Here is a 26,898-nt window from a genome sequence, read left to right on the forward strand (position 1 = left end):
TTTTTTCTTTTTCTTTTTTGAGACAGAGCCTCACTCTGTCACCAGGCTGGAGTGTAGTGGCGTGATCTTGGCTCACTGCAAGCTCCACCTCCTGGGTTCAAGCGCTTCTTCTGTCTCAGCCTCCTGAGTAGCTGGGACTACAGGCACGCATCACCATGCCCAGCTAATTTTTGTATTTTTAGTAGAGATGGGGATTTCACCATGTTGGTCAGGATGGTCTTGATCTCTTGACTTCGTGATCCACCCACCTCAGCCTCCCAAAGTGCTGAGATTACAGGCATGAGCCACTTGCAGAGCGACTTCTGTTGCAAAGTCATTGGTGTTTCATCTGTGAGTTGCATTAGCTCTTCCTCATGCCAAGAGTGGTCCCGAGTTACAAAAATGAATGGGACGCAGTGCCTGTGTTTAGGGAGCTTGCATTCTTGTGGGTGAGGCAGACGTGCCTGTTCTAGTTGTCAGGACAGATAATTGAAGTGCAGATGTAGGGTTATACCCACAGGCCTGGAGCTGTGTCTTTGACGGCAGTTCTGCAGAGGTTGGCACCTAACCACAGCTTCTTTAGATAATTCCTCCCCACTTCTTAGGGACTGTTAGTGGTGATGCTCAGAATTTCTTCTGTAAACTTCCCCATGCTTCTTGAAATTCTAAGACACCAGAACAGAAACAACCAAGGTGTTGAAGATAAGATATTGGACACATCCAAGATCGATCTCTTCTGAGACTCTTGCTTCTTTACCTCTTTTAAGTACATTTCCTTTGGTTTGGACTCATCTTCAGAGATGTTCTGTTCTTTTTCAGCAGTTGTCTTCACAACAATGTGACGTGTTGGCGACATTCGGACTTTGGGCCTGCATCACTTTGTCGCTGCCTTCTGCAGCCTGGTGACTTGGAAAGCACATGTATCGTGTGTCAGACTGAGTTCAGATTTGCCACTTACTGCCATATGTTCCTGGGCACGCCCCCTAACCTCTCTAAGCCTCAAGTTCTCTGTTAGTGAAATGCAGCCAATCATACCTGTGAGTGGGTTTGTTTTGGGAATGACACATAAGAACCCAGCTGAGTGCCTGCAGTAGACAGGAGGTGTCTCTGTGCTTCCTCTTCTCCCCTCCATCCTGACTTTCTTTGGAGGGCTTCCCTCTCCACCATAGCGTGCTGTCTGGGTGGGACAGTATGTCCAAATGCTTTGCCCTGGTTTTGGTTCAGGGCTGGGTACATGACCTGAGCTAGGCCCATGGGGGCTTTAACTCTGGAGTCGTATAAGAATGCAGCAATGCTTGGGAGGCCGTTTATTCAGTAGCAATTAACAGTAAGCATTTATTCAATAGACTAATAGCAATGAGTCTGATAAGACTCTAATTGTTTTCTGTGTTGAACTTGCCAGAACTGCTTTGGTTTCGGTTCCTTTTTGTTTTCTTTTTTCTGAGACAGAGTCTCATTCTGTCACCCAGGCTGGAGGGCAATGGCACAATCTCAGCTCACTGCAACCTCTGCCTCCCAGGTTCAGGCAATTCTCCTGCCTCAGCCTCCCGAGTAGCTGAGATTACAGATGCGTGCCACCACACCCAGCTAATTTTTTATATTTTTAACAGAGATGGGGTTTCGCCACGTTGACCAGGCTGGTCTCGAACTCCTGACCTCAGGTGATCCACCCACCTTGGCCTCCCAAAGTGATGGGACGGATTATAGGCATGAGCCACTGTGCCTGGCCTCAGTTACTTTTCTGAGCCTGATTTCCCCACTTTTCTGCCTGTTTATAGTGAATTCTATTTTAGCTTAGGTTAGAATCTGTTTATTTTGCTTACCAGCGGTGCCCTCACTTAGGTAAAGCTTTGTATCCGTATGTAATCAGTAGATGCCGTTTCCCTTCAGTTCTCCTTCCACTCACTGTTTAGCAGGGCTTAGCTCCCTCATGTTTTCGGGCTCTCCCAGCTCTTGCTTGCTGGCACCGTTTTCTAGCTGTTTGCCCCACTTGTGTATCTTCTGCTTCAATATTGCCAGTCCATCCTCTGCAAACAGAACTTTACTCCCTTCCATATGGCAGGGCTCAGCTAGCTGATGATTGATTTTTAAAATTATAAGACACTTATCGTTTACTGTCTGAGTGTGGTTAGTCCCTGAATTTTTCTTGTGGGTAAAATAAATGGTGTATTAGCAACATTTGTTCTCATTATAATGGCAGAGTCGCTATTAATGGAAAAGTAAGCTTGAACATCAAGCTGGTAAAAAATACACTCATAATCACATGCTGTAGATAACTGTGAATGTGATCATCATTTTAATAAAGTGTAAAAATTCCGGAAGCAGCCAGGACCTTGGGAGCAGTTACACCACCAGTGCCTGCCTCATAAATTGGCACCAGTGGGTTCCAACACTTCTCATGCGTGTCCAGGAGTCATTTTTGTATAAGAGCAGCATGGGCTTTTCAATAAAATACTGGATTTTTTATAAGGACTCAGGATAAAAAACTCTGAGCTGAGATCTACATTAAACTGATACTCAAAATGAAAGGTATGATGTTAGGTTTATTTATTTATTTATTTTTAATTTTTCTGATGGAGTCTCACTCTGTTGCCCAGGCTGGAGTGCAGTGGTACGATCTCAGCTCACTACAACCTCCGCCTCCTGGGTTCAAGTGATTCTCCTGCTTCCCCCTCCACAGTAGCATGCGCTACCATGCTCAGCTAATTTTTGTATTTTTAGTAGAGACAGGGTTTCACCGTATTGGCCAGGCTAGTCTCAAACTCCTGACCTCAAGTGATCCTCCCACCTCGGCCTCCCAAAGTGCTGGGATTACAGGTGTGAGCCACTATGCCTGTCCTGTTTGTTTTTTTTTTAATCACATGAAGCTGAGTGGATTGAGACCAGGCTCTTACCTCATATAGTTTGATTACCAAGCAAAATGGAGTGTTTAAGTGCCTCCTATATATCAGTGAAAAAGGGTAAGAAGTTATAGTTTCTAGCAGGATAGGTGTAATTCCCACTGAAGTGTGAATGACTAACAGGGCTAAACCTCCAAGGATTTTTTTTTTTTTTTTTTTGAGATGGAGCTTTGCTGTATTGGCCAGGCTGGAGTGCAGTGGTGTGATCTCGGTTCACTGCAAGCTCTGCCTCCCGGGTTCATGCCATTCTTCTGCCTCAGCCTCCCGAGTAGCTCGGACTACAGGCCCCACCACCATGTGTGGTTAATTTTTTTGTATTTTTAGTAGAGATGGGGTTTCACCGTGTGAGCCAGGATGGTCTCGATCTCCTCACCTCATGATCCACCCGCCTTGGCCTCCCAAAGTGCTGGGATTACAGGTGTGAGCCACTGTACCCGGCCCCAAGGTGTCCTTAAAATTTTTTTATTATGTAAAAGTTGAAACATATACAGAAATAAAAGTGTAATGAGCCTCTATGTACCCATCACCTGGCTGTAGCTGTTAGTACCTCTTGGCCAGTCTTGCTTCATCTGTATCCCGTCCCACCCATCAAACCTCAGCCTCTCATGGTATTTTGAAGAAAATCCCAGGTTCCATATTATTACATTCCTGAGTATTTCAGAATCTATCTTTAAAAGATAAGAGGTCTTTTAAAAACCCCACATTACTGCAATACCATAGTCGTACTTTAAAAAGCCTGTTAAAGGAGGCTCGTGCTAGTCCCATTGATTCTCGGGTTGGAGTATCAGGGAGAGGAGCTTCTTTAAGAAGGTCTTTTAGGGGGCCTCTGGCTCACTCTTTGTCCTTCCCAGCTTCCCGAACAAGGAACTGGAGCATCTCATTTATGCAAGATGGCTAAGCTCGGAGCTTTTCTGTCTTTTGGATGTGCCCTTTGCTTGGCTCTCTGCCTTGACTTCAGTTAACAACACACATAGTCATGTCAGCAGCACACTACTCAGGCCCTGGGAAAGTGAGGGATTTGGAGATGAGGAGGTGTGACCACAGCCTGCAGGCTCCACCAGCGTATGGGTTTCCAGCCTCCAGCATGGTCTCCTTTACAAACAGACTCCTTCCCTAAGGAAGGTCTCCGAAGGAAGAGGAGGCAGGCTGTATCTCACAGGTGTCTCTCTGTTTTTTTTTTTAATTTTTTGTTTTAACTGGTAAAAAGTAGGCAAAAGAGCATAAAGAACTTCCATATACTCATCACCCTACTTCAATAGTTATCAACTCTTGTCCAGTCTTGTTTCATCCACTTACCCTCCTGTTTCCCCAGCATCAAGTAGTGTTTGGAAGGAAATCCAAAGCACAACGTTGATTTCACCCATAAGTAGTTAGGAATATATTGGTAGTAAACTACAAGGACTGTCTTTTTAAAACAGAAAAAACTCTGTAGTATCATTATCACACCCTAAAGTTAGCAGTAATTCCTTAGTATTGTCAAATATCTGGTGAGTGTTCAAATTTGTAGTTTAAACAGGTGTTTGAATCAGGATCCCAGTAAGGTCCCCACCTCGTGATTGGTGATGGATCTCTTCAGTGTCTTTTAATCTGTCACCTGTGTCTCCCTGCCTCTCCCTTTCTTCCTTACGTGTCATTTATTAGTTGAAGAACCTGGGTTGTTGATCCTAGAGAATTTCTCCCACCAGTGTTTTTTGAGGGTGTATTACATGTGTGGTACTTGGTGACCTGTTAGGTTTTTCATGACATTTTATGAAAAGCAGCTATAGATATTGATGTCACAGCCTGGGCAATGTAGTGAGACCCTGTAATTACAAAAAAAAATTTTTTTAACTAGCTGGGTACATCAGCATGCCTGTGGTCCCAGCCACTCAGGAGGTTGAGGTGGGAAGATTGCTTGAGTCCAGAAGGTCAAGGCTGCAGTGAGCTATTGAAGTAGGAGGTGGGACTTGACTCCAGAGGCGGGACTCAGACACTGGACCAAACTGACTACTAGCTAAAACAGGACTGGGTGGAAGCAGCTTTCCATCAGACATGCTGGTGGGTGCCATGTCAGTTTACCATTATCATGGCAACATCCAGGAGTTACGGCCCCTTTCCATGGCAATGACCCAATGACTCAAAAGTTAATACTTCCTCTCTAGAAATTTCTGCATAAACGACCCCTTAATCTACACATAAGTAAAAGTACGTACAAATGTGACTGCAAAACTGCCCTGAGCTGCCACCCTCTGTTTGCGGGGTCACCCTGCTCTGCAGCAGCAGTCCCAGAGCTGTAACTCCATTGGAGCTGTGACACCGCCACTTCAATAAAGCTGTTTTCTTCTACCTCCAGCTTGCCCTTGAATTCTTTCCTGGACAAAGCCAAGAACCCTTGCAGGCTAAGCCCTTCTTTGGGGGCTTATCTGTCCTGCATCACTATGATGGCACCACTGCATTCCAGCCTAGGTGACAGAGCGAGACATCTGAAAAAAAAAAAAAAAAAAAAAGATAATGAAGGTAATAGCAGTTAGTGCAAATTGGGGGGCTATTCTATTTTTAGGCACTGTGTTAATTGCATTACATGGACTGTTTGATTCATTGTTCTCTGCATACCTACAGATGATGAAGCCAAGGCTTGGAAGGGTTAAGTCACCTGCCCGAGGTCATGGGGCTAGCATAGGTAGAAGCAAGATTTGACCCCCTGACTGACCCCAGAGTTGGTACTCTTCCCATCGCCCTCTGTGGCCTTCTCTGTATCTGACTAGAAACAGGAATCAGGCCTGCCTTGCCTACTAGCTCTAACTTTTAGTTCTAAGTGGAGCCAGGAAAATGAATGCAGTGACAAACATGCTGGCTATTAGCTTGTCAAGAACTAGAACAATGGAAGAGATAAGGAGGGAGAATGGAAACAGATTCTAGCTGGCAACACGGTTTCTGATGTGAGCACTTACTGGGTAAACAGCCGTGTGTGCTGCCTTGGATGGCAGGCCCCTTCTGATGCCTCTTGTGCTCACTGGATGTTCCCATCTGTTCCTGTGTGCTGGGGTTATCCGCCCGTGCAGCAGGAGGAGAAGGGTCCACTACTGGCACTGTCTTCTTCTCAAGGGCTCTTCCTTCTTCCCTCCTCTCCCTTGGCCTCTCAGTTACTGTTTGCATTTGCCTGGGGCATGTTCAGGTGCAGGTCACAATTGTGCCTCTGTGCAGGCATGCTTGCGCCCCTAGCCTTCTAGTGTTTATCCTTGCTGATCTTTTGATTTCTCTCACAGAACCTTGGATACCTCGTTTCCCATTTCCTGATGAGGTCACCCCCCTCTCCGGTGGTGGCGCTGGGCCCTGATCTTTGCTGTTTCTCCACCCCATGTGTTCTGTTTCGCTTCCATTTCTGCTGAAGCCTCATTTCCGGTTGTGCCTCTGATCTGGAAGTCTGGAGTACTTGCGAATGAACAGATGAACTTCCTTAGAGAAACACTTGGAAAATGATCCAATACTCCTTTTTGGGCGATAGATAAAAATACTTGTAATTATAGTGGCTGGTTTTCAGCTTTTCAGACCCACACTATTTTGGGCCTGTTTTATATTTGCCTTCCTCTTTGAGGCGGGAAGTGGCTTCAAGAAGCCACTTCTGGGTCCCCAGAAGGAGTCGTATGGCCTTGATGGAAGTGAGTGAAAGAGATGTAGTCCTGTCAAGGTTGGGCTCAGAGTTCAGTATACACCCGGCGAAGGGGCAGGGCTGTCCTGAATGCTGCAGGAGCTCAGCCTGCAGGCAACATAAAGGGCTCGTCACTGGCAGTGTGGAGCTGGAGAAACGGGATACAGGGGGAGTGGAGAACGCTGAGACAGAGAGGAGGGAGGGACTTGTTGCATTTAGTGCATGTAGACGGACAATGACAAACTACTCTGGGCCCAGTCTACTTGGGCCATTTCTTTTTCTGCTTAAAACTTACCAGTGGCTCACTTTAGCATTTAGGTTCCTGTAAAAGTAACATGTTCACATGTTAAAGTAAGCCTTTTTGCTATACTCTTGCCTTCCTCTTCAGTCATGCTTCTTACCTTGCTCTGAGCATGTTTTCCTTTCGCAGATGCACGTGTTCTCACTGCAGACCTTCACACAGGCAGGTGTAAGGTCCCACCTGGAACCCTGTTCTTTTTTTATGAACCCTTTCCTGTCCGTTTTCGCTGGCTGACTTCTGATCTTTCAGATCTCATCCTGGAAGCCTTCTCAGATCACCCCACTGCACTCTTGAAGACTGATTCAGTTTGCCCCAGGTGTCCTGCACGTCCTTTGTGTCACCTCTCCTAATCCTCCTAGTACGGTGTCGTGAATGTGTCCCATTTACCTGTGTTCATCCTTCATGACCTCTGGTACCTGGTTGATGCTTGTATCATTTAATAATTTTTTTGGTTGCAGAATAAAAAAATTTGGCTCAAGCTGTCTGTGACAAAGACTGTGTGATTTATCAAGGTCTGTCTCATTTTTCTTTTTGTAGACACATAGGACAGATGCATTTCCTAGTCTCCTTTATGGGTAGCTTGGGACTGTGTGACTAGTTTTGGCCAGTGGGTTGAAAGTAGAGGTAATGAGTGTTATGCTAGACTGAGGCATAGGAGAGGGGGGATGAGTTTTCTTGGTTCTTGCTCCCCTGCCATGGTGATTCTGGAAGCTTTGTGTTCCATGATGCAGAGCTAGACAATGATACTGACCTGGATCCCTGAGTCACTGCTTGGAGGAGAGTTTCTCTGTTGTGTTGCTGGATCCACTATAGACTTTTTAAGAGCAAGAATTGAATGTTATCTATTCAGCTTGTTATTACCACTGAGTCGAGCCTGTCGTGGTAATCTCGAGGAAGGTAATCCTTTGGCCTAAGGAAAAGTCTGGCTTTAGCTGTGGCAAATGCTTGATACTTGAGCTGTGTTACGAGGCTCCTGTTTCTTTCTCTTTAGTGCTTTCCTCTTCCCTTTCTGGGTTGACATCATTTTTGGTAGGTGTTATTAGTCCATTGTGACAGGGTGCTGATAAAGACATACCCAAGACCGGGAAGAAAAAGAGGCTTAATGGACTCACAGTTCCACATGGCTGGGGAGACCTCACAATCATGGCAGAAGGCAAGGAGGAGCAAGTCATGTCTAACATGGATGGTGGCAGCAAAGAGAAAGAGCTTGTGCAGCCCCTTATACAACTGTCAGATCTCGTGAGACTTGCTCACTGTCACGAGAACAGCACGGGAAAGACCTGCCCCCATCATTCAGTTACCTCCCACTGTGTCTCTCCCACGACACGTGGGAATTGTGGGAGCTACAATTCAAGGTGAGATTTGGGTGGGGACACAGGCAAACCATATCAGTAGGTTTTCCTCCTCAGGGTCACAGATGGCTGTGATCACCCCTGGGCACATAGTTTTTCTTCCAGGTTCACATTCATAGGAAAAAGCAAGAGTCTCTCCATTCTTGTCAAAAACCTTATGTTTACTCTGTAGAGTTAAGTTAGGTTTCATTCTCTCTTTTCAGCTGATCACAGGATCTGGCTTGTGCTAAGACAGGGAAGAGCTCCATTGAGACATGGAGAAGGGAGATTGGGGAGAGGGATGGATCCCCAGATGAAAACTGGGACTGTTGCTAGGGGAAGCGGATGCCATGGTGGCAGAAAACCAAGGTTCACTTCAGTGCTCAGTGCATGAATGAATGGATGAGTGAGTGAAGAGTGAGTGAGAGCCAGATGAGTGGATATATTGAAGAATCAGCCCTCTCCCTTGCCTTCGGGGGCTCACAGCCTACTAGTAGAGTTAGCGTCATAAAAGAGTAATTTTTAGCAGCAAGCAATCAGTGAATCAAAAGAAGAGGGAAATTGGCGCTGTCAGATCTGCTGGTGGGAGGGGTTGTGGTTTGGGGTGTATTAGACAAGATAGTGCAGAAATGTTCATTTCGAAGCTGGGCTTTGCAGGTAGAATAGGACCTTGCCAGTGAGACAGGGTGGGGAAGGGCAGTCCAGATGGCAGGAACAGCAGGTGCGAAGGTTTGGCCACCTGGGCGTGTCAGGTGGCAACTGACTGATAGACCGTAGAGTGAGACAGAGGCAAGACGCCTCCATAGATCCTTTTTTAGCACTGTTTGTCATTCCTACTAGAGAGAGTCTTTTAGGTTTCAGATGCTACAATTAATGTTTCTTTTTCTGAAAGTGGTAGGATTGGAAAGTTCTCCCTTTTCCTCGTTTTTTCTGTGTCTTGATTCTCCCTAACACAGGTGCATGTGGAGAGCTGCACCTTCCTCCCGTGGCCGCTCTTGGCCTTTGGATAGGAATTTCCTCCTAAGTCCCTAGCCAGTCATTTCAGACCCATTGAGGAAGATAGAGTTTTGTCAGGTCAGTGGTGCTGAGAGGCTTCTGTTTCTTAAAGGTGCTCTTCTGGTTGATTGTAAGGGGCACTACCAGAAGACTTTCAGCTTGAATGGCTTGTAGCAGTTTGGCTTGGAAGACATCTTGTAAAAAGCGTTGACTCCAGGTGCCCCGCCATTTTAGAAACATCCCCCGATAAGTAATAGTGAGACTTAGGACTTTGCTTCTAATAGTGTGATATTCTTGTTTGTTTTATTTGAAGGATCTAAAACCTTCTGTTGCCTCCCTGTTCTCTTCCTCTGTGAGGCTGATACAAGGCACGGTGGCTCTAGTGTTAGTTAAGCTTGTAAGGATCAGAGATTTTACTAACCTTGTTTAAGTTCTTACGGAAGAATTTTTGCTAACGTCCAGCTGAGGAACTTTCTTATGTAGAATAAATCAAAATCTTCACCAGAGTAGTTCACTCTTATTAATGAATGAATAATGAATAGACAAATTATTTAAATCTAAATTAATATAATTGACACCATTTAATAAGCATGTACTATGTGTCAAACACTGGGCAGGGGCATCATATACATCTTTTTATTACTATACATATATTTTCAAAGAGATGCGGTCTTGCTATGTTGGCCAGGCCAGTCTTGAACTCCTGGCCTCAAGTGATCCTCCCACCTTGGCCTCCGAAAGTGCTGGGGTTATAGGTGTGAGTCACCACGCCTGACCCCATCATATGCATCGTGTCATTTAATCTTCACGACAACCCTGCAAGGTAGGCGGTGGTGGATGCTGAGGCTCAGAAAGGTTGAGTAGAATATCCCGAGTTGCATAGTCAGCAAGTGGCAGAGCTGACGTTTGGACCCAGTTCTGATAACAGCAGTGACTGTGATCCTGCTTTCCTGCTGTTCAGACAGTGTGTTCGTTTCCGAAGATTAGCCAGCCTGTGGTAGAGGTTAAGCTCATCGTTTCTGTTTCCTGACACATTTTATGACTGTCTTCTGGTGGAAGACGTTTCTAAAGTCTGAAAGAGACTTGAAATTGGACTTGGAATGACTTTGAGGTTTTGTAGCTTCTCCTGATTGATTACAGTGCAAATTAACTAAATGAATTATTTAGCTCAACTAATAGCGTGCTTTCATCCAATAGCTTGGTAAAAAGAACATATTGAACATTTTTTATTTAACCCACTTTGGGGGAATATTTGAACAGATTAAAAAAATAAAGTACAAAGGATCTTTTTTATCAATTAATTTTGAGCCATTCTGTTCTTGTGGAAAGCTGCAGATATCTTTCTCAATGATTGTTAAAATCCTTATCAGGCTGGCAAGCTTGCATTCATTCAGTGCTTACACGGTGCCAGGCATATTCCTAAGCACTTTATTTATCTCGTGTGATCCTTATAGCTACTCTGTGTGGCGGTATTACTCTCATCCTCGCTATACAGAGGAGGAAACTGAGGTGTGGTGTGCTTACTGATGGTCAGGGTCATGTAGGTGCTCAGATTCCAGACCTGAAGCTCACAGCCACTCTCCGGGGAGGAGAACTTTGAATCCAAACACCAGGAGATGACGGTCAGTCCCCACTGCTGGTCAGAATGTGAGAATCGAAATCCTAGCTCTAGGCACATGCCTGGGCCCCGTCACCTGACCTCTGTGAGCCTCAGATGTCTGCGTCTATGGCCTGGGAATCATCATTTCCAATGTGTAGCATTTATAGATCAAGTAGGGAGTTGTATGCATGGCTCCTGTCACCCCTCATCTCTTGGGTGAGGTGCCTGCTGTGATGGGGATCCTTCTTGTCTCATTTGCCTCTTTTGGGGACAGACAGTGTCACTTTCAGTGGAACAGCCCTCAGCCCTGTCATGCACAGGGTCACTGGACATCTTCTCTCGTTCCTCCCTCCGATGGGCTGAGAATGGCCCGGCATGCTTACTCAGGGAGAATGAGTCTTCTTGGTTTCTAAAGACTCACCCTGTCTACTCCCAGGCCTGGGAAGTCCATAGTCACCCGCCTCCCTCTGCTGTCTGTCTGTAGCATTCTGGGTGGCTGTGGGCTCATGCTGCCGCCATCACGGTTCCCTGTTAGCTGGTCCCGCCTCCCTTCCCTTTGCCTATGCTCAGCGGGGAGCACAGTTCCTCTCTGGGTAGGTTTAGGTCCTTTCGGTAACAGCTCAGACCTGCCTATGTCCCCAGGCTGGCTCCTTGCCTCCCTACTGGCTGTCTGTCGCTTGGCTGAGAACTAGAGCTGCCCTGGACCTCTCTGGGCCTTTGTGTTCAGGCCTAACACAGCTGGAGCTCCCGGGAAGAGATGACTGTCCCTTCCTGTATTAGCCTGTTTTCACGCTGCTGATAAAGACATATCTGAGACTGGGTAATTTATTTAAAAAAAAAAAAAAGGCTTAATGGAGTCACAGTTTTACGTGGCTGGGGAGGCCTCACAATCATGGCAGAAGGTGAAAGACACGTCTTACATGGCGTCAGGCAAAGAGAGAATGAGAACCAAGTGAAAGGGATTTCTCCCTATAAAACCAACAGATCTCGTGAGACTTATTCTCTACCACAAGAACAGTATGGGGGAAACTGCCCCAGTGATTCAATTATGCCCCCACTGGTTCTTCCCACAACACATGGGAATTATGGGAGCTACAAGTCAAGATGAGATTTGGGCCGGGGCACACCTAAACCATATCCCTTCCCATGTCCTTGCTTCTCCACTTCTACTCGTCCCAGGGTTGACTTTCCTAGGATGACAGGCAGTGGGGTCACCGGTTCCCTTTAAGGATACGCACACCCCACCATGGGGCAGTGAAGCCAGCCTCCCAGGAGAAGTTGCCAGAATCCCTGAACATTCCTTCTCTTCCTACGAACCCAAGGACTTTTTCTTGCCAAGTCGCCCACCACTTTCTTAGTTTTGTTTTTGAGAAAACAACTCTCACAACTTCCTTTGTGGCTAATTTTTTCCCATCAGTATCCTGCTTTTTCTGCAGCTTCCGTTGACGAAGGTACATTTTACCTCTGGAACCGGTGGAGCAGAGAGCTGAATATACCCTGTTTCCTCGGGCTTCCTTGGAGTGACTCACAGGTTCCATTTTCAGTACCGAAAACTCAGCTTTGCCAGGGCAAGCTCTCAGCAACTCTTTTACAGTGACAAGTACTTTAGAAAAGTTTCAATTCACTTATTTCTCTGGGTCACACAGGCAACTCTCTGCCCTGCTTTGAGCAAAGACTATTTCTTTAGCAAAGGATATTGAAATTGGGTTCTTTTTTTTTTCCTCACTCCCTTCAAGTAGATTTTTTTTTTAAATCCATTTTTAAGGTAGAGAAGGGAGATGAGTCTTATAAAAACTTGAAAACTGTCTTTTGACAAAGACCAACTTCTGCGCCCTGCGCTTTCATCTCCAGGTGCCTGAGATTAACGTTTCCAAAAATGAGTCTTTTAAACAGCTCTTCTTCTCAAAATGAAATACGTTCTGTGGTAACAACCCAGTTCCTACTATGTAATATGTAGAAATCATTTTCCCTTTGTGAAGAAAACTAGATTTAAATGCTAACATATTATCTTTTTGTCCTCCTGAAAAATTTTTCTTCCTTCGGTGGTAAAAAGCTTTTAAAGTTAATGGAAAATTCTCCCCTTCCTGTGCTCTGGCTCGGGAGGAGAGGGAGATAAGAGATCTCAGTTTCTCTGTAAATATCATAATGACCGCCTTCCTGGTGTTAGAGGTTTGAACTGCTGTGATGGCATATATTTTAAAGCAAAGTGGTGGTCAATTTTGATGAAAAGTGATAAAATCGAGTGGATAAAATTGGCTTTCAGCAATTAGAATGCTCTCCACCTGTAAGTTTGTGCCCATGGCTCTTACATATGGGGAGAAGAAAGAAATTTCCTACAATTTTTTTTGACACATCAGAATTATAACAATTTGTTTTTGGTGTAGCACTTCACATGTCTTGATCATTACTAGGCCAGCAGACTTTTTTATATAAAGGGATGAATGGTAAAATCTTTTGGTGTTGTGGGCCATGTGGTCCCCTGCCATTGGAGCACTGAAACAGCCCAAGACAATTTGTAAACATGGTTGTGTGCCAATAAAACTTTATTTACCAAAACAGGCAGGGGGCCAGCAGGTCACATTGTGCCAATCCCTAATGCAGGTACTTCTCCTACTTAGTGATGGTGGTGATGCTGACAGGGATGGTTATACCATTAGTATCAGCTGCTGTTTTGAGTGCCAGTCGTGGGCCAGGCAGTAGATATATTTACTGCTCATAAACACTTTAATGAAGGGTAAACATGGTTATCGCCACTTAACAAAGGACTAAAGCGAGGCCCACCTAGGTCAGGTGACTTGCTCTATGCCAGGGTTCTCAACCCCAACACTATTGACATTTTGGACCACATAATCCTTTGTCATGGGGGCCGTCCTGTGTGTAGTAGGATGTTTCACGGCATGCCTGGCTGCTGCCCGCTAGATGCTGGTGGCACCCCCTTCCCCACAACTGTGATAATCACAAATGTCTCCAGACATGGCCACATGTCTCTGGGATCAAAATCCCTGCTGGTTGAGAACCACTCCTCTAGGATATACCACTTTTTTCCCCCCGCTGCAGAAAGAAGACAGGGTTAGGGGTCGGAGGCTGGAGACAAGGGCAGACCACACCAGCAGCTGCACTGGGGCGGAGGCCACGGCACCTGTTGGGGTCTGGGTTTCACCACCACACACGGGGCAGTGTGCGGTGAGCTGAGGCCCTGGAGGCTCTGGGCATTGAATCTCACCTGCAGCCATGGCCAAAGCCTGGGGGTGATTTTCAAGTAATGCCAGTAGGATGTACCACTTCTTAATGTCAAAATCTGGGCTGGAAAAATGGTCTTTATGATTTTGTTTTTTTGTTTATTGGTTTGTTTTGTGTTGTTCTACACAGAAATAATGACTGCCCCCAAGCCAAAGCTCTTTTCCTCGGTGTGTGTGTTCACTTCTCTCCTCCTCCGCATCCCTGGCTTCCTTCCCTTCTCCTGGCCTCTCCTACTTGAAATTTGCTAAGAGAGATCTGAGGTGTCCTCAGCACCCCCTGTTGTGTTATAAAGATCACAGAGTTAAAAAATGATAACCGTGGGTGGTGATGGATGTGTTAATTTAATTGCATTCGTCATAACACAGTGTACACATACTTCAGATCATTTCTCTGTACATCTCCAATATATTCCATTTTTATTTGTCATTCGTACCTCAGTAAAGCTGGGGGAAACGTGAGCTGCGGAATATCGTTGCCTGGCTTCCACGTCTGGCTCCACCTGTGTCTCACTGAACAACTGTCGAAACCTTCCCAGCTTTGCTGAACCTCACTTTTCCCCTCCAGGAAGTGGAACAATAATAGCACTTATGGGCCAGGCGCTGTGGCTCATACCTGTAATCTCAGCACTTTAGGAGGCCCAGGTGGGCAGATCACTTGAGGCCAAGAGTTCAAGAACAGCCTGGCCAACATGGCAAAAGCCTGTCTCTACTAAAAATACAAAAAATAGCTTGGCATGGTGGTGTGCGTCTGCGATCCCAGCTACTTGGGAGGCTGAGGCAGGAGAATTGCTTGAACCCAGGAATTGGAGGTTGCAGTGAGCTGTGATTGTGCCACTGCACTCCAGCCTGGGCAACAGAGCGAGACTCTGTTTCAGAAAGAAAAGAAATAATAATAGCACTTCAGTCATGGCATAATTGATGTGGAATGATCAATTCAATGCTCAGTGAATAACTGAGCAATGCAATTCATAATGCAATGAATAACTGGTATGATGATGATGACAGTGACAAAAATGATAACACAGATAATTTCCTTAGACTCCTCATCCCCTGGATGGTTTTCTGCAGGGCTGATGTTTATCACCTTCTTCAAGGTTTCATACTTTGCAGAATCTTGAACAAGCCTGTGCAGATTATACCTTTCCTTGCCATGAACAAGTCTATGATCATGAGAAAGTTATTAACCTCTCTGAGCCTCAGTTTTCTCATCTGTAAAATGGGAATGGTAATAGTTCCTACCTCCTAGTGTTACTGTGAAGAATAAGTTAACATGTGTCTAACATTTAGAAGAATGTCTGGCCCTTAAATATATATGCATGTTGTGTGTTTTTAGATTTTCCTGCCAATGAGAGACAGAAAATACTCTCTTACTTTCCTCTCTAGAATAGGCCAGGCATCCTCTGCTGCCTCCCATGGCTGGGAGGACCCTTGCTGTCTCTCACCGGCCAAGGAAGGTTAGATGTGGGTGTCCCCAGGGGCCCAGGGGTGACGATGTGGGTATAGTGACAACAGTTACAGTTGCTTTCACGTGTGGCGTGATTCCTGTGTGCCTGATGGCATTACCAGTTGTTACCTACATTAACCTTATCATAATGCAGTGAGGAAGCCAGAGGAACCAAGGCTTTGATTCTTTTATTTATCCATTTTCATAATAATGAGTTGGTTCCTTTCCCTCCTCCAGAGAGGACCAATGAGTCTTTTAAAAAAAAAAAAATTGGGCCGGGCACGGTGGCTCATGCCTGTAATCCCAGCCCTTTGGGAGGTCAAGGTGGGTGAATCACTTGAGGTCAGGAGTTCGAGACCAGCCTGGCCAACATGGCGAGACCCTATCTCTACTAAAAATAGAAAAGTTAGTTGGGTATGGTGGCACATGCTTGTAATCTCAGCTACTGAGGAGGCTGAGGCAGGAGAATCGCTGGCACCCAGGAGACGGAGGTTGCAGTGAGCTGAGATCATGCTACTGTACTCCAGCCTGGGTGACACAGTGAGACTCCGTCTCAAAAAAAAAAAAAATTACAAATTTATGTATTTAAGCCTATTTGATGTTTTCCAGTTCATCACAGTAATTTTTCTTTGTGATATTCAAGTTGTCCTATCTTCAGCCCATGGACGGTGTTTAGTTTGATTCCTGAGTCCTCAAGAGTAGTTTTTGCCATTACACTGGACATCAAAGCAAGGAAGCTGAGGTGTTCTAGGCCCTTCTTGTACTTCATGCCCCAGACCTGGAAACACCTGTTCCTCCAGGGGGCCCTGGCTCTTTGACTGGGAAAAGGTATTTATACAGCATAATCTAGGTAGTGGGGAGTGCTCGTTGCTACTGGGTTGGCTATTATTTCTAGGCCTTTTCAGTGTTCAGAGCTAGAAAATCTTTCCCTTTCTTCTTCCCCACCTGCCTCTTCCCTCCCTTTCCCCCACCCCATCCCTTCTTTTTTAGTAGACTATATATTATGATCCATAGATACTTCTAATTCAAATTTCGAATTATGTTTTTTTTTTTTTTTTACTTAACTACCTTGATTTAATATTTGTATCTTTTTTCTTACACTAGAAATCTCTGAATGGCATAAATAAAATTTCTTTTTTTTTTTCTTTGAGATCGAGTCTTGCTCTGTCACGCAGGCTGGAGTGCAGTCGCGCAATCTTGGCTCACTGCAACCTCCACCTCCCTGGGTCAAGCGATTCTCCTGCCTCAGTCTCCTGAGTAGCTGGGACCACAGGTGCCTGCCACCACGCCTGGCTAATTTTTTGTATTTTTAGTAGAGACAGGGCTGCGCCATGTTGGCCAGGCTGGTCTTGAACTCCTGACCTCAGGTGATCTGCCTGCCTCGGCCTCCCAAAGTGCTGAGGTTACACGTGTGAGCCCCTGCAGCTGGCCGGGATAAATACAGTTTCTTATGAGGTTTTGCTAATCTGGTAGCCAAGTAACGTAATCTCCATGTAGTTTTAATTTGCATTTCTCTAATATGAATGAAAAGAACCCTTTTTTGCCTCCTGTCTTCCACCACTTTCTCCAACCAAGGCAGAGTTGATCACATTTTCCTTCCTGTCCCCATAATGCCTTGGAGACAGCGCTCTGATAGCATCGATCATCAGTGATCAGCTTGGTGGTTTCTCCAAGCTGTATATTTTACTCTGTATATTTTACTGTCTTTTTATCTTCCATTGTTTGGCATTGTGTTTTGCCTTAGTGTTTATGAACGACTTAATAGTTTTGACAGTTTTTACTTAGATCTGTTAACCTCAGTCCCTTTTTAATTCCTATGTAACTGCTTTTCCCCAGCAGAGCAGCTAAAAAAAGAATGATGAGAGAATAGCAACACAAGAAAAACAAGCTGTTGAGAAAAACCAGATGCATACTTGTAACCCTGACTTCTCTTTGAGTTCCAGGCACACGTTGCTCCAGCGGCCTTCGTGACATCTCCGTGGATTGTCTAAAGTAGGGTTTCTCAAACTCAGCCTTGATGACATTTTGGACTGCGTAGCTCTTTGCTGTGGGAGGCTGTTCCGCATGTTGCAGGGTGTTTAGTGACATTGCCCCACTAGCCTTACCTACTAGATGCTGGTGACATCTCCCTATCCCAGTTGTGATCACCAAAAATGTCTCTCGACATTCCGTACTCTGCCCTTGGAAGCAAAAATACCCTCCTTTGAGGACCACTGGTTTAAAGGCATCTCACACTGAATAAGGCCAGTGCAGAACTCTGTTCCTCCTGACTTGTGCGGCTGCGGTTTTCTCCATCTTCCTAAATGGCACCACTTTCCATTCAGCTAGCTAATCAAGTTAAACAGCCTGAGTCATCCTTGATTTCTCTCTTTCCCTCACTGTCTACATCTAGTCACTCAATGAGTTACAGTCCCTTCTAAAATATCTCATAAAGCCAACCATTGTTTTCTATCTGTGTTGCTACCACAAATCTAACTTGCCATTTTCTCTTGCCGGGAGTGCTACCAGTAGACTCCTTCCCGTACTCTGCAAGCTGATTCCAAATCCGCCCATGCTCTGGCGTGTGCCCACATCTCCTGCCTCACCTGTCACCACACTCCTCGTTCTACTCTCCAGCCCCCTCAGCCTGCCCCTAGGAAGGGCCAGGGTCACTCCACCCTCCAGGGTCTTGTGTTTCCTATACTCCCTCTCCCCCAAATCTCCACATGGCTGGCTTCGTGTCCTCCCAGTCTCCATTCAGTGTCACCGCCTCAGTGAGGCCTTCCCTGGCAGTCCAGTCTGATCCAATGATGCCTTCCGTCTGACTAATCCATTGTATTGCCCAGTTTTATTTTCCTGATTGAAATATCAGGATCCCCAGTCTTCTCGTTTACGTCGTTGTTGGCTCTTTATGGCCCATCTCCCCGCTAGAGTGTAACTTCCAGGAAGGCAGGGATCAAGCTTACCTTGCTTCCCTTTGAATCCTGGCTCGGAGGATGGACTCTGCATGAGATAGGCACTAAAAGACTGTGACATTAACATTCTGGTGTTTCTCTGAGAGGACTCTAGTTGCGGTTTGCCTCGCCCTATGGACAGAGAAAGAAAGATTTTAATCCTTCTCAGAGTCGAAGCTCTTTTACAGGCATCATCCCGAATACACTTGATAGTCACACTATCACTTTCCTCCTTAGCTAACATTGCGGCTGCTGGTCCTCATCCCTTGTACCATGTTTAAAGAAGATTGATCCTGAAGGTAAATTTCAGTTATATACAAAAGAAAGATAATTACTTAGAATCCGGTTCTGTCTCAATTCACAATGAAGGAAATGAACCAGTGCCTACGGTCCTTTCTTTATCAGAATCTAGAATGTGTGTGTGACCCAGTGATCTAAGACAGAGATGGGAAAACCTCTTTTGTAAAGGGCCAGAGGGTGGATGTGTTGGTGGGATGGACGTCGTAACTATTCACCTCCGTCAAAGCGGCGTGGAAACAGATGAATATAAGCAAATGGCTGTGGCCACGTTCCGTCAAACTTTATGAAACTGATTTCCAAAAAGTAAAAGTCAGTTTCTACAGTTACAGCAGGCACACTTCTATGTTTTTTGCACTGACGCTGTAATTTTCTGTTTATCATTATTGATTGTGTTATCTACTGTCTTAGTGTGTTCAGGCTATTTTAACAAAATACCATAAACTGAGAAACTTATAAACAACAAAAATGTATTTCTCACAGTTCTGAAGGCCAAGGTCAAGGCAGATGTGGGGTCTGGTGAGGGCCCACTTTGTGGTTCATAGAGGGCATGTTCTTGCCATGTTCTCACATCGTGGAAGGACAAGGGGTCTCTGGGGCCTTTTTTATAAGGGCATAAATCCCATTCGTGAGGGCTCTGCCCTCATGACCTAAGCGCCTCCCAAAGGCCCTGCTCTTCTAATACATTACCTTGGGGGTTAGAATTTCAATGCGCTTTTGAGGGAACACAAACATTCAGACCATAGTTTCTCCTGTTCTGTCACTTTGGAAACTTCCTGCTAGGTAATACCTTTTATAAAACGCCGTGGAGTGACTTGGGGCCACACTGTTAGGGTGAATGCATTTTAAAAGAAATCTCATCAGTGCACATTTTCTAAAAGCGCTTCTAGTTTAAGAGGATCAATCTTGGCTCTTGAGGAGCTTCTGGGCTCGTGTTAGTGAGGATAAGCCCAAGCTTGTCACCGTTCAAAAGTTTTAAAGATAATTTTCAAGAAATGATGTTTATAAACACCTGCCCAAAGGTCATGTGATCTGGCTATGTGAGACCCTTTTGTTCTTGAAGTAAGCTAGATAAAAGGCAGAAACAAATGCAGCCCGAACCATTTTACTGCTCAGAGAATCTTCTTTTGCAATTTACCGTGAAGCTGTCCGTCTGTTGCAGGCTGTAGACTGGCAGTCGATAGAGGTATGGAGTTGGTCCACATAGTTGCTTTTGTTTTTTAAAAAAATAATTAGTTTGACCAGTATTAAAACATAGATGAATTTTAGCCCCACCCTAGTGAAACACTTGCCCACGAGCACCAGGAGAAACACAGCCATGTTCGCAGCATCGCTCACGATGGCAAAACATTCCACACAACTTAGATATCCATCGATAAGAGAGTCGATTTTTAAAAAGTGTGTTACAGCATAGAAATCAACACAGCAAGGAAAATGGATGAACCTCAGCTGTGCACATCAGTTTGGATGGATCTAATGAAAATTGTGTGGCTCGAAGAAAGCGAGTTACAGCCAAATACATTCGTAAGAACATGAGAAAAGTGTAGAATGGAACAGGAGGTAGGTTAAGAATTCACACTTGTGGGAAGCTATACGGAAAGGCAAGGGCATGGTAACCATAAAAATTAGGGTTGTGATCATGGGAGAGGGCCAACATTGGAGAGAGGTTCTCAAAAGTTCCAGAGGTTCTGTACCTTAAGGTGATACACAGGTATATGTCTTGTTATGGTTCCTCATTTCCTATATGTAGATATGCATTAGTTATTCTCTTGCATGCTTGAAGTGTTTTGTAATTTAAAAAATTAGATGTTCTGGAAGCATTGGGCTGATGATTTCCACATAGCAGCGGTTCGCTGGGCGGAGTCACAGTTGAATCCTTGAGAATGACGTGCACCTTCTGGTTTATCACAGTACTTAGCTGTACTCTCCCTCCTATTCCCCCAGCTGAGCCTATCTTGCCCATTTTCAGTGGCATTTGAGGTTTGGACATCTGGCCCTGGGATGTTAGGGGATACAGCCTGTTGAAAATGGTCATAGTGTTTTCTGTTAACACATTGGTAGGGCAGTTGTTGCCTATGCATATCGTGTGTAATAAGAATGATTTCTACCTGAGAGAAATTTTTCCCAGGCCTAAGTAGCAGGAATGAGTCCCTTGACCAAGTGGTCAGATCTTTTGGAGGCTGTGAATCCTATCACTGTTTTTTTTTTTTTTTTTTTTTTGCCTTGACTTCTAAGAAGCTTGACAGAAATGTGAGCTCATCTTTAGCAAAAGTGGAGACCTTGTGGCATGTGGTTTTTGTTTCGGAACTTACTGTTGGCTTTTTTTTGTTGTTGCACTCCCAGGCTGGAGTGCAATGGCGAGATCTCGGCTCACTGCAGCCTCTGCCTCCCAGGTTCAAGCGATTCTCCTGCCTTAGCCTCCTGAGTAGCTGGGACTACAGGTGCACGCCACCATGTCTGCTGTTGAGATTTAAAACAGACATTTAATTCATTTTGCAGTTTGTTGAAATAGAATCTTTGGCTGGAGAATTAGCATATTACAGAGGCTTTGAAATCTTTGTCCTTTTCTGGCCAGGGCTGAACGTGTAAATGTCTTTGAATAGAGATGGGGTTTCACCATGTTGGCCAGGCTGGTCTTGAACGCCTGACCTCAAGTGATCCACCTGCCTTGGCCTCCCAAAGTGTTGGGATTACAGGTGTGAGCCACCACACCTGGCCAGCTTCACTTATTTTCTTGCTTCTCCTCCTATTTTATTTCCTCACTTAAGAATATTACTCCATAATTCACTTGTTTATATAAGTGGCCATATTTGTTTAAAAAGAGAGGATATGAACTATAAAATCTCATTTACCTAGCATGATGGCAGAATATGATTTTACAAGAACATTCTGGAAAGCTGAGCTTTATTCAGAATGTTTTATTCACAAAGCTGCCTTGATCATCTATTTCAGCTGTGCATGTTACTAATTTTCCAAGAATGAGAATATAATTAAAATACACTTAATGCTAAAATGCAAGTGAACATAATTTGATCTTCGATAATTTAGAAGGCAGTTAAAGAGCGTGCTGTGCCTCAAGGCTGTAATTAGGAACATCAATTATCATAGTGTGACACTATAAAAATCTGGTTATTTCGGCTTTCTAATGATTTGAAATCTGTGGGAACTAGAATTTCGAGTCTGTGCATGCAGTCTGTGTATATATAGGTCTTTTGAGCCCCTCATATGAGCAGTTCATACATGCTTTCATAGCTGATGAGTGTGAGAAAGGAGAGGCCACCTGACAAGTCTTGGCAGAGGTGTGACAAGGTTAGACTCAGGTGTTGCGAAGATGCCCCCCAGCCACGGAGTGGTATCAGGACTGGAGCAGGGCAAGGCTAAGGCAGTAATCCCTGCCCAAGGTGACAGGGACCAAAGAGCACAGCGCCGAGGGCGTCAAGCCCTAGGCATTTTAGCTGCCAGTGACTGTGACACTGGCAGGTCCCTTCACTTTTCTGGGCACACTTGACCATCTTCAGAAGGAGCAGGAGTGTGGAGCCATAGGCCAGAGGAAAAATCAGTGGTCCCGAGCCTGTCCTCATGCCTGATTTAAAATTTTGCTATTTTGTTCTCCATAGATTTATTTTTTTGGCATTAATTTTCATATTTCAAAACATTGCATGGAAATATTATTTATCATGATTGCTGAGCTTTTTGCCACCTCCTTAAATTTTGCACCTAGATGCCTGGGCGTTGTGTATCCAGACTCCGAAAACTTCTGAATGGTGCCATTCCTAATTACAGTTTTTAATTATAATTCTCTGGGCTTTAAATATGGAAAGACTGTGTTTCCACTTAGAATTTGGTCAAAGCCCTTGTCCTTTTCTGTACATCAGGGTGGAGTACCGACGAGCTGTAACCTGTTCGGATTTAAAAGGCTCTGTAATATGCCAATTCTCCAGCCAAAGATTCTATTTCAACAAACTGCAAAATGAATTGAATGTCTGTTTAATTCATTTTAAATAGTCCTCGTTTTATACTGGAGGACACGGTTCTCTCTGTGGCCTTAACAACCTGACTCACCATCTGTCCCACACCCTCCCTCAGCCAGGCACCTGCATGTAAAACCATTCATCCTCGTGATCATATGAGGGGCCCTCTCCTCTGAACCTCCATTTCCCTCTTCTTAAACAGTTTGTGAACAGACTATTTTATTTTAGCAATGGATTTCAGAATAGTGCTCTGTCAACTGGAATGGCTTTGATATAGAAAGAGTTGCATCGAAATTCTGTGTACTCTTAACCACTGTGGGTCTACATTTTCTCCTCACTCACACGGCATGGTGATGCCAACTGCATATGGTCATGAGGACGAATGGTTTTACATGCAGGTGCCTGGCCGAGGGAGGGTGTGGGACAGACGGTGAGTCAGGTTGTTAAGGCCACAGAGAGAACCATGTCCTCCAGTATAAAACGAGGTCTGTTTAAAATGAATTAAACAGACATTTAATTCATTTTGTAGTTTGTTGAAATAGAATCTTTGGCTGGAGAATTAGCATATTACAGAGCCTTTGAAATCTTTGTCCTTTCCTGGCCAGGGCTGAGCGTGTAAATGCCTTTGAATACGTGTTTCGCTGTCTTTGTAACTACATTCCCTCCAGCGGAAATTGAAGGCAACTTTCAAGTTTAATGATGATTACACTGAGTTAGGCCCCTGCTGATGGCAGCACTCCTGCTGCAGCGGCATGGTCTTTGGGGATAATATTCAATATTGCTTCCCCAGCACTTTAGAAATTCTTCAGAAAAGTTACTAGGGATCCGATAGCAAAGGACAACCTTGTCAGCCGAGCTGTCCTATGTAACTCCCTGGTGGCCAGCCCCTAGTTTGGGCAGAATCTTTGTCTTTTGGGGAGGTGGGTAGAGTGACTGCTCTTCAAGGGTTTGCCATAAGAGAGGGCTTCGGTGATCGCAGGAACACAAGCTTCAGGGCTGCCTGCACCCCCTCGTGCAGGGAAAGGGTGTGAGGGAAGTAGAGTCATCCTCTGGAGGGACCCGGAGTAGATGCTTCGTATGGGCCTTACAAGGGAGGGGAGTTCCCTGAATTGGGCCCCTCTCCTCTGAACCTCCGTTTCCCTCTTCTTAAACAGTTTGTGAACAGGCTATTTTATTTTAGCAATGGATTTCAGAATAGTGCTCTGTCAACTGGAATGGCTTTGATATCGAAAGAGTTGAGTTGAAATTCTGTGTACTCTTAACCACTCTTGGTCTACATTTTCTCCTCGCTCACATGGCATGGTGATGCCATCTGCATATGATCACGAGGATGAATGGTTTTACATGCAGGTGCCTGGCCGAGGGAGGTTGTGGGATAGATGGTGAGTGCGGTTGTTAAGGCCACAGAGAGAACTGTGTCCTCCAGTATAAAATGAGAAATGCAGTTCCTGTCATTAAATGAGGTGATGTCACTAACATCATGAGGACAGTGCCAGGCGTGTGGAATTCTCACATTTGTGAATGTTGAATGGGGTATGGATGCTTTCACGCAGGGCTGGTCTGGGTACAATTTTGTCCCCACTTTATTCTGTGTCTGGACAGAGTTGGGAAGCTTAATAGGTGTCAAACATTTGCCTGCTTAATGCCTAGGCCAAGAAGAGGGGAGAAGTTGTCAGCAGTAGAATGTAGAGGCTACGCAGGGTCATGAATGGTCTTGGATTTGCCGAAGCCTGGAATGGCGTGGAGAATCTGTCTTGAGGGCCTGCCTGTCTGCACAGTGGTCAAGGCCTAGATGCCTTTGCTAGGCTCGGCCTTGGCTGGTAGGCACCAATGTAGCCATCAATGGCAAAACACACCTCCATCGGTCAGCAAAGTCCTGCTACCCCGAGATCCTCTCATGGTGACGTTCACTTCCCCAATGACCCTGACCTTCTGAACTCCTGGCCCACCAAGAGATGGGAGAGAAGAGGTGGGCTTCCTCTGCAATCAGGGTCTGTTTGAGTTGTCTTCAGGACAAAGAACGTTTGGTGTAGACAGAGTGCTGTGTTAGCCACTGAACCCATCCCTCATTCTGCCTTCATGGTGCTCATATGGGAGAGATGCACAGACAGGGTCTACCTCAGCTCTGGCCTCCCAGTGTAACAGTAGCCTACAGCCTGCGAGGGCTCACTGCTGAAGGTGATGCATGGTCTCTGCTCTGAGGGTTTTTCCCCAACTGACAGCAGAGATGGCACCTCGCTGGTGGTGCTGACACCCGGCAGGCAGGCACATCTATGCCTACTGCTCATCTCTCCCCACCAGGTGGCATTCCACAGAATCACCTGCTCATGGTGGCTTCTGGGTCCCACAGCCTCTACTGTGTATCATTCTGATTGTTCAGTAATGTGAATGTTTCCCTCATGGGGTGTGGAGTATTTACGGATTTCATCCAGGCTTTGGGTGGCATGTTATCCCTTCTGCAGGGATCAACCTTTTAGTAGCGGCCATATGCTGGATTGTTGCTGTAGCCTGGCACTTCTGGGGCCTTCTGCAGATACTGTCATTAATCCTCAGGTCACTCATGCCAGGTGGGTGCCATCGTCATCCCTCCTTCATGTTTGTCAACTTGTTGTGCAAATACCTCCGGAGTGCCTTCCGTGTGCTAGTCACGGCTTCGAGTGCCAGGGATAAACAGGAAACAAGACAGAAAAAATCCTCGACTTCTAAGGTATAAGGCAGACTCTTGCAATGCCTGTGTAATATTTTCTCCTGCTATTTACACATAAATGGTATTTCTAGATGGGTACAAATTAAACACGAGTCCATCAGTTTCTCAGCTGGAGAGTCTTGACAACATGTAAGGATTTATTTATCTAATGAGCAAAAGAAACAAGAACGCCTGCCTGCAAGTCCCAGTGGCTGCAAGTGTGATTATGTAAGCTGTCTGTTATATCGAAAAGTGCTAGAAGACTCTTAAGCCTGTTGCATGTAGGAAGGAGGGAATGAGTCGGGGAAATGCAGGTCACAACCAGCTGGGGCTAATGGGACAAACATAAATGGTTATGGCAGAGACTGTTACAAAGGAAGCCTCACTTTGAGAGAGGCAATGGAGAGGTTGTCTCTCTTTGGGCCATTAGCATCGACAGAAACTGCTCTCAGATTACCCACCAAGTGTGTTTCGGAGTTATTTGGGGGTTCTGCAACCCTGCTGTGATTTCTATATACAGCAAGAGATGGGAGAGAAGAGGTGGGCTTCCTCTGCAATCAGGGTCTGTTTGAGTTGGGTTCAGGACAAACAGCCTTTGGTGTGGACAGAACGCTGTGTTAGCCCATCCCTCATTTTGCCTTTTTGGTGCTCAAGTTGGGGAGATGCACAGATAGGGGCTACCTATCTAGCCTCCCAATGCAACAGTAGCCTAAAACCTGCGAGGGCTCACTGCTGAAGGCAGTGCATGGTCTCTGCTCAGTTATTTATCCCTCTGGAAGCCCTTCTTCCCTGATCCCCCCACAAGTAACCTGTCCCCTCCCATCTGTCGCTCTCTTGGCCCCTCTGTCTCATTTTTCTTGGTAGCACCCAGCAGAGACATTTATTTGTGTCCTGTCTGGCTTCTCCATTAGCTTGTCCACTCTTCGAGGGCAGAGACTGACTTGTTCACCATGGTGTCCCAGAGCCCACTGTGGCACCTGTCACATAGTAGGTCTTTTCTGAGCATGTGGTGAAGGAATGGGTGCCCACAGTGATTCTCAGAGGGAGGTGGGTTCTCACTCGTTACTTGAAGTGAATATGTTCAACACTGTTAAATCGCTCCCGCCAGTTAGTATCTGGCTGCAGGTATTGAGTGGTTTGGAGGAATTGGAAGGGTTTCCTTTAGAAAGGGCAGTGGAGTTGAAGGCACCTGCGTAGGTGTCATGCAGTGCCTTTGACCATCCCCTACCCTTGGTCTGAAGTCTGTGTGTATCCCCTCAACTCTGCAGCTGAAGTTCCAGCTTGGTGCGAGTTTGTATTTTGTCTTGATACTTCTTGAGCTAAATATGCAGCAGAGTTCAATCAGAAGCAGGATCACCAAGATAAACACACACGTGTGCCCGCACGCTTGCACACATGGATGTGTGCACACATATACGTACACACACATGCATGCATGCACATACATACACATGTGCACTCACACACGCACACATGCACACATGCACGTGCACACACACCTGCACACACATGCATGCACATACATACACACTGCATAGTTGACATACGGTGTTTACCGCTGCACCAGCTAAAGTTCTCTCATGTCAGAGATCA

At 45.5% G+C, this 26,898-nt stretch overlaps 1 protein-coding gene and 1 non-coding gene across 5 annotated transcripts in view; one reads left to right on the forward strand and one right to left on the reverse strand.

The window, feature by feature from the left end:
* The window catches only part of SNX29 (sorting nexin 29), a 593,890-nt gene that overhangs the window by 303,042 nt on the left and 263,950 nt on the right, over positions 1-26,898 (forward strand). The window lies entirely within an intron of this gene.
* Positions 13,873-13,999, reverse strand: LOC112437484 (small nucleolar RNA ACA64). Its single transcript, XR_003026085.1, has one exon. It is a non-coding gene; the product is annotated as a small nucleolar RNA ACA64 (small nucleolar RNA).

This window comes from Pan paniscus, chromosome 18, assembly GCF_029289425.2.
Source record: "Pan paniscus chromosome 18, NHGRI_mPanPan1-v2.0_pri, whole genome shotgun sequence".
Lineage (NCBI taxonomy): Eukaryota > Metazoa > Chordata > Mammalia > Primates > Hominidae > Pan > Pan paniscus.